Source organism: Cupressus sempervirens, chromosome 10 (assembly GCF_028749045.1).
Source record: "Cupressus sempervirens isolate cs-2001-9-10 chromosome 10, ASM2874904v1, whole genome shotgun sequence".
In the NCBI taxonomy this organism is placed as follows: Eukaryota; Viridiplantae; Streptophyta; class Pinopsida; order Cupressales; family Cupressaceae; genus Cupressus; species Cupressus sempervirens.
This window is the reverse complement of record NC_143127.1, coordinates 980,213,873-980,227,977: the sequence shown is the minus strand read 5'-3', so window position 1 is coordinate 980,227,977 and position 14,105 is coordinate 980,213,873.

The window sequence follows — 14,105 nt, the reverse complement described above, 5'->3', positions numbered from 1 at the left end:
AGCTTCACATATTATTAATAAATCTGAAAGTGGACATTTTTATAGAAATTTCAGCAGCATAATAGCCTACAAAATGATATTTCTATATCTGTATAACATTTACACAACAACTCACAAATGGAGGACAAAAACAATGCTCATTGGTCTCCCGAAAATAACACAAAATAGCTCGAAAACACCACAAAACACTAATAATCTATCACAAAAGTTTAACCACTACCCAATAAATATATTCAGCTCTATTTTAACATCTAAATCTCTAAAATATAGTCACAACCCAAATTGATATGAAATACTCAACTGGAAACACCAAACTCTTACAAAAAACACACCTGAACACCCACAAATTTCCACTGTTCAGCACAAGGGAAAACTCTGCATCAGATTGCACATGGAATGGCTTTAAAATTACATCCTCACCCTTCCTAGAAACTTAAAAACTCCTGTCCTTGGGTCTCCTTGTCCACAGGTTTGGCAACCTCTGAAGAACAACAAAGTAATGAGCAAAAATCAAGTTCTGGAATGAGCCCAAAATGCCTCCAAATCCCTTAAAAGAGGGCATAACCCTAACTCACATCCAAGAGGGGTTAATAAAACATATTTTAATAATAATTTTTCATTTATTAGTCCATTGGTTTCAAAAGATTAGTCCCTTTTTCTGAAACTTCACCTTTTTGGGCTTGCCTGCCTTAGCAAAGATTATTATTTTAATTATTTGAAAAAGGGACATGACAGACGACAATTCACTAAGTCATTTTCATAACCAACCTCAACACATTGAGGTCACGATACACTAGAAACATATTTTTTTGTGTGCTCATTGATAATGGAGCTAGTTTAGACATTGTTTCTCCTTCTCTACTCAAATAATTTGACTATTTTGAAGAGTCCACTGATCCTAGTCACAAGATAACATTGTGGCAGTGTCAGAACCTAAATTAGTAAAAATAGAAGAGATATCCAATGATGAAAACCTCTTTGAGGCACCTACAAATGAGATATTTGATGCATTTCCTAGTCATTTTTAGGAAAGATCACCAGTATTGATAAAGCCAACATAGTCAATCAATTTGGGAATAGAGGAACAACCTCACATGATACATCTTGCACAGTTGCTATCTCTAGAAGAAAAAGAGGAATTTGTTGATAATTTTGCGTGGACATACTCAGACATGCTAGGCTTGGATCTTGACCTCACAATGCACCATTTATCTATTGTGCCAGGAGTTAAACTAGTCAAACAAAAACTTAGAAAAATGCATCCTCATGTTGCATTACTAGTCAAAGCTGAACTAGAAAAGCTTCTAAAAGTTGGATTCATCTGTGCTATTGATTATGCTAAATGGATATCAAACATTGTTCTAGTCTTCGAGCATGACAAATCCATCAGAGTCTATATAGATTTATGAGATTTGAACTTAGCATGTTTGAAGGATGATTTTGCACTCCTTGACATTGATATGATAGTGGACATGATAGTAGGATATGAAATGTACTCACTCATGGACACATTTTCTGGTTATAATCAGATCAAAATGGCAAGAGAAGATTAGGAAAAGACTATTATTACTTATGCATGGGGAACTTTCTATTGTAATGTTATGTTGTTTAGCCTAGAAAATGTTGGTGCTACATATCATAGGGCAGTTACTATTATCTTTCATGATATGATGCATAAGACCATGGAGAACTATGTCGATAATACCTTGGTTAAGAGCATAAAATGTAACACTCACCTTCAAGATTCAGGACACATCCTAGATCGTATGGAGAAATTTAGTCTGAGACTTAATCCCAAGAAAAGTGCATTTGGTGTAACATCCAAGAAATTACTTACTTATATTGTGTTTGCAAAAGGAATCGAGGTTGATCTAGAGAAAGTCCAAGCAATCATGGACATGCCTCCACCCCATAATATTAGTCAAGTGAGGGGCTTACAAGGAAGACTTCAATCCATTCATAGATTCATCTCATAACTAGTGGATAGGTCACATTCTTTTACTAAGACTCTACACAAAGGTGTGAAATATAATATCTTAACACAAATAAAGCAATACCTTGCTAATCCACCAATCTTGATGTCTCCTATCTACAAGAAGCCTCTGATTTTGTACATCTTAGTAACAAAGTCATCTCTTGGTATTTTTCTAGCTTAGGAAGATAATGGTAACAAGGAAAGAGCTATCTACTATTTGAGTTGCACATTGATTTCTTATGAAATGAATTATAGCATCATTAAGAAGGCTTGCTTGGTAGTCAGCTTTACTTCCCAAAAGTTGAGACACTATATGCTCGCTCATACTATGTGACTAATTGCTAAAATTGATCCACTAAAGTACTTACTCAGCAAGGCAGCTCTAACAAGAAGGTTGGCTAAGTGGGTCATGATATTAAACAAGTTTGACATTCAATATGTTGAACAAAAGACTATCAAAGGACAAACAATCACTGATTAGTTAGCACAACCACCAATGCAGAGTCTTCTTCCACTAAACATTGATTTCCCTAATGAATCAATTCTAATGACTACACACCAAACTTGGGTGATGGTCTTTGACAATTCCTTCACACAATAGGGATATGGTGTTGGGCTCTTATTCATAACACCATAGAGGTATTCACTACCTAAGGCATACAAGATTATATTTCCTTGTACAAACAATATCACAAAATATGAGGCTCTGATTAATGGCATGAAGATTGTAGTTGAATGGTGAGTGGATGAATTAAACATCTTTGGTGATTTACAGCTCATAATCAACCAAGTCAATGATGTGTATTAGACAAAGGATGAGAAATTGATACCTTATAAACATAGGGTGGATGACCTGAAGAAATACTTTGCTCATATCACTTTTCATCAAATTCCTCAGGCAGATAACAAAGTGATTGATGCAATGGCTACTCTTGCTTCCATGTTATAGATGCTAAAGAATGATCTCTGACACGAGTTCCTAGTGGAAATGTTACTATACCCTGCCTATAATTCCCCTAAATCTTGGATGATCTATTCTATTGTAGGACATGACTCATCCCACTACCACCATATACACTCTTACTTGTGTGAGTAAACCATTCTATACAATCTAACTCGAAATGAAAAATGTCACCTTATCTGCAATTCTTCACGGTATGTTATTATTGCTAACAACTTGTTTAGGAGAGATCTCAATAAAACACTCCTTAAGTGTTTAGAACTCGATAAGTCCAAACATGCATTAATTGATGTACATGAGAGAATTTGCAAATCTCATTCTATAGGCTTGACACTAGCTTGTAAGCTTATTAGAGCTAGTTACTATTGGTTGAATATGAAGAAAGAGGCAATCAAATAAGCCAAGTCTTGTAAACAATGCCAACTCCATGGAAAATTGATTCACACTCCAGCAAAGGAGCTAATTTTATCTATCACATTGTGGCCATTCCAAAAATGGGCCTTTGATCTTGTGGGTCAGATTCAAGCATCTTATTCAAATGGACATAAGTTCATTATTACAGTTACAAACTACTTCACTAAGTGGGTAGAGGTAGTCTCTCTCTCTTTGTAGAAAATGAAAAATTGTAGCTCTGTTCATCATGAGTCACATCATATGTAGGTATGATGTACCTTCCTCCATCATTATTGATAATGGAGTAAAATTTAAAAATAAGGATCTGAAGGAGTTATGCAAAAATTTTAGAATCATGCAACATTGGTCTTCTATTTATTACACCTAGGGTAATTCAAGCAAAAGCATCCAAGAAGGTGATCCTTAAGATCTTGCATCGCACAATTAACAAATTTTGGAGGGACTGGCACCTTTAGATCAATCCATATTTATGGGGTTACAGAACTAGTATCAAAACTCCAATAGGTACAACACCCTTTGCTTTGGTATACAAAGTAGATGTTGTGCTTCCAGTTGAGGTCGAGACTCCCACTTTGAGAATCTCCATGAAGGGCCTTATTATTGATGATGACTACAAAATATCTCAGCTTCAAGAGCTCAAATTTTTAGATGAATTTTGACAAGTGGTGTGTGATCATCTTCGAGCTTATTAGTAACGTATATATAGAAGATACAATAAGAAAATTAAGCCACATGACTTGCACTGGGTGATCTCGTTCTGAGAGAAAACCTTGAGAATTAGCAACAATGGGTACAAAAAGGGAAGTTCAAACCCAACTCGCTTGGTCCATACATAGTCACTACAATGTTTAGATCTGGTGCTTACCAACTTTCTATAGCCAAGGGAGAGGTGCTCAAGGAGCCCATCAACACTCTCCATCTAAAGCGGTTCTATAGTTGATCCGATTTGAAAAGCTCTCTCTATATATATACAAGTCCTAAAAAAAGTCTTAAAATTGCAAAAACTCCTGAAAAAAATCATTATCTTGGTGAAAACCTAACAATAGGCACCTTGGTAATACCAAAAAAATTTGAAAAATGAAAAAATTAAAGAAAATTAAAAAGGGAAAAATACAAAAAAAATTGAAAAATGAAAAAAGTGTCATTGATGAAAACCTGGTAAACAGGCATCATGGTAGTTAAAAAATAATAATCTCTACCAAGAAACCTGGTAAAGAAGTGCCTCTTTTTCCAAATGCTATATATTGCAGTGCATCTTCTAGCTTCTTGTATAGTTGCTTTCCTACTTTAGTTTCCTTCTTTCGCTCATATATCCATGGATTGAATCTTGTCATAACTCAGGGGAAACACCCTACAATGTCATAGAGATCTCTTGCATCAGTAACCAATTTTTCTAACTATGTCTACCTACTATCACTAGTGTGACTTTTGAGATTCCTCTCATGGAAGATCTTTTTCATGTCAGTCACCAGTTGTTCTAACTGTATCTATCTGTTGTCGAATAGTTTCCTACTAAGGTTCTTCTTACAAAAGATTTTTCTTTGATTGTGTCTATCTACTATTGTCACACTACTGAAGAGATTTCTTTCATATATGTTCTAAACATTGAAACTTGACATCAATCCTATAACATAGAAACTAAACTCAAACTGATGAACTTGTTTTGAATTTTATTGGGCTTTTCTTTCTTTGTCTTGTTTTTGCTTTATCATGTCTCTTTTAGCCACTCAATGATGTCACTTTTAATAAGAGAAGTGAGGACTAGGGGCATGGTCTTTTCTTTGCTTAATGTTTGATGGTTTGGTTCTAATGATCTAAAGCATCCACATAAACGGGGTGTCCACTATAAGAGCCTCTATCTTGTATTGGATGGTCGTGTGTGCCTTGACTCTTTTTATATGAATAAACTAGCGAGGTTTGTTCTTCTCCTTGCTTGTTGGAGTGAATTCTTTATGCTATAGTAAATATTGATACTCGTCATGTTAAGTGAACATATGGGTCACTGTGAGTATACCTAGCACACTTCTCTCTTAGGTTAACAATATGCCTAGTAGTGATATACATGTTACATATTAGATTGTCAAAGAAGATGTGATATATGATCTATATGAAATGATTAGGAGTCAAATTTTTTTGAACATGGAGAGAATGAAGAGAGAAAAGAAGCAATCACTCAAATATGGTGCACTCCTGGTATGTATATTTTGCTACTCTCAAAATTTATTCCTTAGTAGATGTAAAGTTACATAGTCAAAGAAAAAATTGTTAGTCACTCAAATAAGTGATTTAATAAAGGAATTAGATGAAAAATTTAACAATATTATGTGGGTTATTGAAAATATTTACAAGATAATATACATAAGTGAGAAAGGATTTTGACTAACATAGTGGAAAAGTACAAAGACAACATTTTTTGTAGTAGACAGAGATACATGCATCATGTAGGCAATTGAACCTAGAATAAAGTGGCTTACACCTATGGGAAATGAAGAAGATAGTTATTTAATAAGATCTGTAGATGAATTAATATCAAAATATTTAGACAAAAATAAAAAGAGGTTTGGTATATATGAAGAAGCCTTCACTAATATCCCTAAAGAACTAAAGAAACTAATCATTCAAAGGAAAATAAAGAGCATTGGCATAATAGTCTCAAGGAAAGTAAGAATGTGTAGAAGGATGTCAAGAAAGACATGAAATTAAAATGACTATTAATCATATATCATGGATTGGAAATGTCAAAAAGGGGATCATGAAGAATGATGCTCATGACTGCCACACCATGAAGTAGGTAGAAGTGCACTAATAATTGTACTTAATGGTGATGTAGTTTTCATATTGAGGAACACTCAGAATAATTTAAACTTGAATTCTTTTCAATAATGAAATTCATTGAAGAAATAAGAAATTCATAATTCTTGTACAAGAATGCTACATCTAATAAGAGTGATGCATGACAACAACAAGAAGTCAAGATAGGAGTAGAATTGCGAATTAAAATTTTGAATTCATAGATTAAGATTTTATAGGTGAAAGACAAGAGACTATAAATGGAAATAGAGTCTAAAGAGAAAAGGTTAGATTTTTGATTAATTAGCTAGAGATCCAAGAGGGTCAAGCTAAGTGTAATCTTGCAGTGAGAAAGTGTGATAGAGAGAAGTCACAAGTCAAGAAGATGGTGAATTGAGGAGAAACTAGGTATCCCAAAAAATGAAAGAGTAAATGTTTGCAAGAGGGATTAGTTCCAAGTATACAAGTTATCATGTTTGAAGTTGCAAAGCCAAGAGAAGGAAAAGCACAATTGTTGACACATCAGAAGAGAAATAAAGGGGTCTACTCAAGATAAGTGTAGTAGCTATTTCATTATATCATTACTCTATTTTTTAATAATATTCAAAACATAAAATCTTATCTTTGGTGAACCACAATAGGTTCTTTTTACTAAATTCCCTAATAGGCTGCTACATTAGCTTATTTTTTGAAGTCCTTTAGCCAGACTTCTACTAACAAGAAAATAATATCATAGGACTTATTCAAATTCATTAACTAGTTGGCACCAAATAGTGTCTTTGTAATCTTTTAATAGAGATAACATCTTGTTTGGGAGCACTTCGTAAGAGTGCAAGCTTTGTGATGATTGAATCACGCACCATAGTATTTATCCTAGGTAGGTTTCCACAAGATAAATATTGTGTTGTGTTGTGATTGATGTGTTTATTTTTTTTGCTTGATCCTTAACAATTAAGTTGTAGTTATCACTAACCTAAAGATTGGTGTAAAGTGAGATAAGAGAAAAAATTGAAGTATTGATAGTATATCAATTCATCCCCCCTTGAGTATATTAATTTTTTAGTAGGAAGAACAACTAGCATCAAAGCCTACATACTCTAAAGTTAAGAGTTTAACAACTTGAGGAAAGGATTAAGATGTTTAAAAGAGAAGCACAAAAATTTTATAAGGAAAACTATAGCTCATGATATAGAAAGATATAGCTACACCTAAGAACTCTTGGTGATTCTTACTGGACCCATGTGGAGGTAAAATATGTGGAACCTACTAGCCAACTTAGTCTAGACTAGACAAAGGATAAAGAATCTCATACAATCAAAATGGATGCTCTAGCCAAAACTCTATCCTAATCTAAGTACAAAGATGTAGAAGATCCAAAAACAATATATGATATGTGGGAAAAGCTCAAAAATTGTCTATGGTGGTGATACACATGCACAAATGGCCAAAGCTAAAAGCATGAGAGGAAAGTTTGATGACTTGAGGATAAAAGGAGGGGATATCAAGGCCTATGCCAAGTGGGTTAAAGATGTGATACTAGCCATTAGAGTGGCTAGAGGCACACTACAAGAAGATGAATGTGTAAGAAAGATACTGAGAACCTTTCTACCTAAATATGCTATATGGGTGTCACCCATCCAAGAGCTTATAACAATAGACAAATTAGATGTGTCTTTTGATTCCTTAGTAGGAAAGCTCATCATATTTGAGCTAAGAAACTATGAAAATAGTCAACCCAAGGTTGAAACTAAATTCAAGGCCTTCGTTGCACCCATTTCAAGTCAAAGAGGCAAGAATGAGACATAGACATCTAGATACATAAGAGATCTCAAAAATCCCTATTACGAAGAAGACAAACAAGAAGAGCTAGAAAATATGTTTGTAAAGAGAATGATCAGAGGAAAAGAGAAGTATAAGGGTAAGCCTCAATTCAAAGGATTCAATTGAAAAAATGTAGGACAACATACTACTAGATTTCAAGAGAATGTGAAGAAGGCTGGAAAAATATAGAAAAAATCCAAAGGCAAGGAAATGAAGGAATGCTACATTTCTGAAGAGGGTGTAAATGATGAAGACTCAACCAATAATGAAAATGAGGATGAAATATACTTTGTTTCTAACATAGAAGAAAGAGTAGCCACAAGAACTAAATAATTTATAGAGGTTGCTCACACCACATGTCTGCTGATAGGAGAAAGTGTTGGAAATACAAATGGGAAAATGTATACCTTTGAGGGGGGGGGGGGGGGGGGGGGAATTAGAAGTATTGATCTCTAACCAATAAAATTTATAATTTTAAAACAATGCATGCTTAAACATATTGAAATAACATGTAAAGTAAATGTATCCACATAAACACTTGACACCATATATGATTACCCAGAAAACCTCCAATGAGAAGGTAAAACTAGGATGGGGATGACACCCACAATTATTCACTACCACAACAATAAAGTTTACCTATTAAGGTTACAAAATTTGACCATTCTCATGATATTTCATGTGAAAGGCCTGCCTTATTAAAGGCTTACAAAGTATTGTTAGATCCCACCTTGTTAAAGAATTTTAAAACCCTGTTAAAAGTGTGCCTAGCTAAAGGACTTTAGAACACTCACTTGGAATGTTACCCTATTAAAGGATTTCACAATGACTATTAAGTCAACCATAATACAAAGGATTTCATCCTATTGATATAATTGTTAGAAAGTACAATAGAATGTTTCATTTGATACACTTACGATCTGATATTGCTGATTTCAGATCTCAATTCAATCCATCTTGATCCTTTCTAATCTAATATGAAATTGTTGTATCCTTGATCCTCTATTCTAATAACTTATTCTACAATTTTTTCCTTCTTCTAGGTCACCTTGAATGTATACTAATCAATTCACCCCTTTTCACTTCCTTCAAATCTTCACTAGCATCACATTCTTGCATGCATTCTCTAATGCTCTCTCTCTCATGCTGAATTATGGGGCTTCATATCCCTTTTAAAAGAATTTGGTGGCTTAGTGTTAGGTATGAATCTGTGATTGAGATTAATCCATTTTTCCCACTTAATTCCTTCAATTTTTTTGATTAGTTGCATGTTGATCACATAGGGAATCCAAATAGATTCCATCTTATCTTCAAAGCTTCGAGATCTATCCATATGTTGGCTCAAAGAAGGTTTACATAGTTGTTTGTGCTATCACAAACAACCAAGTCAATTCTGTGTTACTTGACACTTATTAATACTGATGCTTGGCACATACTATAATTCTATCTGGCTCAACACTTGAACTTGTTCAGCGTCTACTGTTCACTTGTACTTGAACTACAAAACATTTACTATTTACTTGACACTTGATTTACTTGGCACATGAGTGACTTGACACTCATTGCAACTTGACATCTATACACATTATACTCAACATATGTTACTAGCTCAGCATGAACTCAGTAAAAAGCTTAAGTGTGTTGACACTCAATTGTCAAAACCAATTTGAGATCAACAATCGCCCCCTTTGACATGAGTGGAAAAACACTTAACTATACATGATGAATATAATCTCCTCGAGTATAATATACATCCAATTTGACATATATACAAAACTTCAAATTTGTTCAAAATTTTGTAATGAACTATATACCTCAAAATGTTTGTGACTCCCCCTAAGTTATCCAAAATCTCTCTGAGTAGATTTTCCTCTTGCTAATCTACTCTTTGTCTGATATGTTCTGATATGCCCTGTTTCTACTTTCTTTCTATTTACTCCCTCTTTTATATGTCTCCCTTTTGCATATATCTCTCCCTTAATATTTCTCCCCCTTTTTGACATTGATGTCAAAGAGTCTATACACTAAGTGTGTATTTATCCAAGAATTTCTTATTTAATTTCATTATAATCTTGAGAGCAGCATCCCACTTTCTATTGCAACATCTAGTGATTTGATTTGGATGGTTGTCTCTACTGCAAGGTGAACTAAACCATCCAATGTTGAAATATTAGGATCTTTCTTGAGTACTATTTTAGCATAGGCTAGTTCTTTTTGTAGTATCTCCATGTGATGGGTTAGGGAGGCTTGAATCTGGACTAGCTTGGCTCTCATATGAGCCTCTTTTGTTGTTAATACAACTAGTTCCTTTTGTGTGTGAAACATGGAATGAAAGTGCTTCTCACTTTGAGCTAGATTTTGTGGTAATTGCATATCAGATATTTTCAAGTTTCTCTCAAAACTCATAATCCTTTGGCTCATTTCTTATGTGAAGAGTGTGGGGTCACACAATTTGGTGTACAGTGAGAATATATTCTCAAGTACCTTCTTCACTTTTTCTATCTTTGTAGCCAATTACACTTTGATAGTGTTATTCCACTAGATATATTCTCATTTACTTTTCCTTGAAACTTCTTTTCAGACCATTCCATGAGTTTTGTATTGGTTTCTTGGTCTTCATTTGTCACCTGTTCAACAATTTCTAACAATTGTTTCAATGTTGGCTTGGTTTCATTAAGTGTTTGCAAGTTGAATGCATCCAAAACTATGTCTTTGATCTCATGTAGTGCTTTCCTTTGCTTATACTCCTTTTTGAGTATTTCTTAGTTCTTCTTCCTTTCTAATGCCTCTTGCATCTCATTGATCTATTCAAGGTTCATGGTTACATAGTTATATTTTGGTATAACTATTTCCTCATCTAATATTGGGTCTCCATAGTGAAGTACCCTTGTAACCTTTATGGAGCTCAAGCCTAGTGCTGAAATTTGAAGTGGCATTGCATCAATGCTCAGCTTTTGAAGGACTTTGGTAGGAGTGTTAGTTGTTGGTAAACTAGTCAATGTTTGAATGGCTTCCTTCTCCTTTTCCTTTGGAATTCCTTGTCTTCTTCTAACCTTCCTTGATCAATCATAATTAGTTGTGGTGCACCTTGTGTTTGTGTCATAGGTACAGATACCTATGTTTGTCCTATTTTTTCCTTTATGGGCTCCTCTATAGTCTTAGTCTATTGTTCAATCATAAAAAAATTGGCTATGTTGTCAACCTTTCCTGATGTCTCCTTTGATGTTTGCACTGGAGGTTGACCATTAGTAGCTGTAGGGATGGTAGAAGGTGATTATTGTGTATTCACCTTATCCATGGTTATGTGAGCTACTACTTTCTATAATGCATCCACAGTGACCAACACTGGATTATCACACAATTTTTCTTGTAATGTGGATTGGTCAAGGATCTTATTTAGATTCTCTATAGCTAATGGATTGATGTTCTGAGCTTAGTTGTCAAGAACATCTTTTACTTTTATTGTCTCTGTAAGTATGCTTGTGTCATGTGGAGGGCTTAATAGTGGCAACTATGTGTCTTGCAACACAATTTGATCTATTTTTTGCTCCTCAACTATTTCCATTTCATCTCCTTTTTGTTGTGTCTCCTCCCCTATGCAATCTTCCTTTTCTTTCTCAATTTTGCCTTCCTTGTCATTCTCCTCATCTTCTCCATTGTTTCTTCCCTTAAAGCAATATTCTTCACCTTCCTTGATAGTAGTCAAGCCATATATCAACTTCCACATTTGAGTGGACTTCTTTACAACATCTTCAATCTTATTTTGAAGAATGCTAAATGCTTTATACTTGGGTAGAAATTTTCTAACATGTTTTTTATTTTCCTTGGTTATTTTCCCTTTTGACAATTCTAGCATCACTTATGCCAATGTAGACTCTCTTATTTCCTTCTCCATTTTTAGGCAATAGTGCCATTTATTCTCAACAATTGAATATAAATCTTTGTGCACTGTAGTGCCAAATTCAAGAGGGGTATTCTTGAATTTTTCCATCATGGCATACACTGATTCCTCAACCTTATTTTGATCTTCTCTACTTAATTTATTAAATTCAATATTTTTCAAACTATTCAAGTCTGCATTATCCCTAAAATTATCACAAATGGTTTCAATATTAGACTTGGGAGCATGACTTACCACTCTAAACTAACTTGTGTCTTCTAACTTGGTCCTTTCATCATCAGATTTAGGTTTTGCAACATATTTTCTCCTTAATTTCTTCTGTACTAGACCTTTTTTTATAGTAGGTTTCTTCTTCTTATTTATTTTCTCCTTAACCTTTTGAGTGGTGTCCCTTGTGGTTGCTCTTGTGGCTAGAGCAGTAGGCTTTGCAGGGCTTGGTTTTGCAATTTTCTTACCCTTTGGCTGAACTGCAGGCTATGTCTTAGCCTTTCTCTTCTTTGTTTCTTATTTTTTTGGTGCTTCCTTGGCTTGTTCCTCCTCAGTGCCTTCTTCTTCTTCATCTTCACCCATACCTTGGGTTAGGGCAAAAGGATCTTGACCCTGCTCTTGTTCTTCCTCTTCTTCTTCATCATCATCATCATCTTTAGCTCCCAAACCAAATTTGGCTTTTAGATTCTTACCATTTTATCCTTTTTATTTAGAGTTGAGGCAATTTTCAACTCCATTTCAACCTTGGCTTTGACAAAATCAAAGTTACCAAAGATTTTTGCTAACTTGTCAACTTCCTCTACAAGTAGTGCAGTGATGGCAGCTGATGCCTCATCTATGTTGATTTCATAATCCAAAGGCCTTAGCCATCTCACTCTAGGTACTATAGCCTAGATAAAGGTATAATCAATTTCCACCAAGAAACATATGTCATTTTAGTACTTCTCCACCAAAGAAACATGAATTCTCTACCTTTGTTTCATTGGCAGCTTGAAATCCTCAAAATAACTAGTCATCAAAAACTCAAAATTGTCTCCCATTTTTTCAATATATTCATTTATTTGTACTACCATAGACCTATTGGTCTTCCATACTACCTTACCAAAAGAGGGGAGCTCATTTTGAACATAAAATAATATGCATATCAATATGGAACCAAACTTGCATTGAGCACTTTTAGATCTCCTTATTGCTCCTAGGCTTTCAATGATTTACTGCAACTATAGCTCTGCCAGATCATAAATATGATCTTTCTATGCAATCTTGTATCCTAAATCAACTACAATACATGACACACTATTCACTCAGCTTGAGTAAGAGAATTTGTGAGATATAACCATCACTACAAATTCAGGAAGTGGATCCTTGATAGTATCTATTGTCATTCCTCTCTTGTTCCACTTTGCCCTTGTATTTTTCTCATTTTCTTCTTTTGAGTCACTCCTTAGGGTCTTGGGCTATTCTATGGTTGGATATCCTATATCCTATAATCCTTTTTAATAGTTTGATATGTCCTCCTTCTAGCCATAGGTATCCATCATGGATTCTGCTCAAAATAATTCTTATCCATTTCATTTTGAAGATAGTGGGAAAATCTAGGGTACGAATTAGTCCCTTTCTTTCTATGATTTGGAATTTTTCTTTTAACACTCGATTTTCACATAGTTTATCATATGTCTCACAAATTTCCATGTCTCCAATTCGTCCAACCTTGCAATTATAACATTTCCTTACATCTTGAACCATTATGACCTTGGGTAGAATGACTAGTAATGTAACTGTTGGGTCATTTTTGTATTGAACCTCTAGAATAGCCCGAAAGTTTGGTTGTTTTACCTCATTACTAACCAACTATACTTCAAATGATTCCTTATCCTTAGGATTACTAGAGCTAGATGCCATTTTGCAAACTAGGATTTCAACAAATATAAAACTACGTAACTGCGTAAATTGACATGTGAAGAATACCTTTAGATCGATGGAATGATGCTTGATCATTGCTAGAATTTGTGAAAATGCTTTGTTCTTCTTGAAAATCACTTCTTTTCTCTACTCCCTCTTTCTATGTGTTCAAAATGACAAAAAATGAGTGAAAATCTACCTTGTACCCTTTCAAAACATCACATTTAATGCATGGTGCTTATACAATTGTAAACTTGACTTATATGCAATTTCTATTTCACTCATTATCCATTGATTTTCCCATCACTCAATAGCTATTAGAATTACCCTTACTTAGCTTCAATAGGAATTTC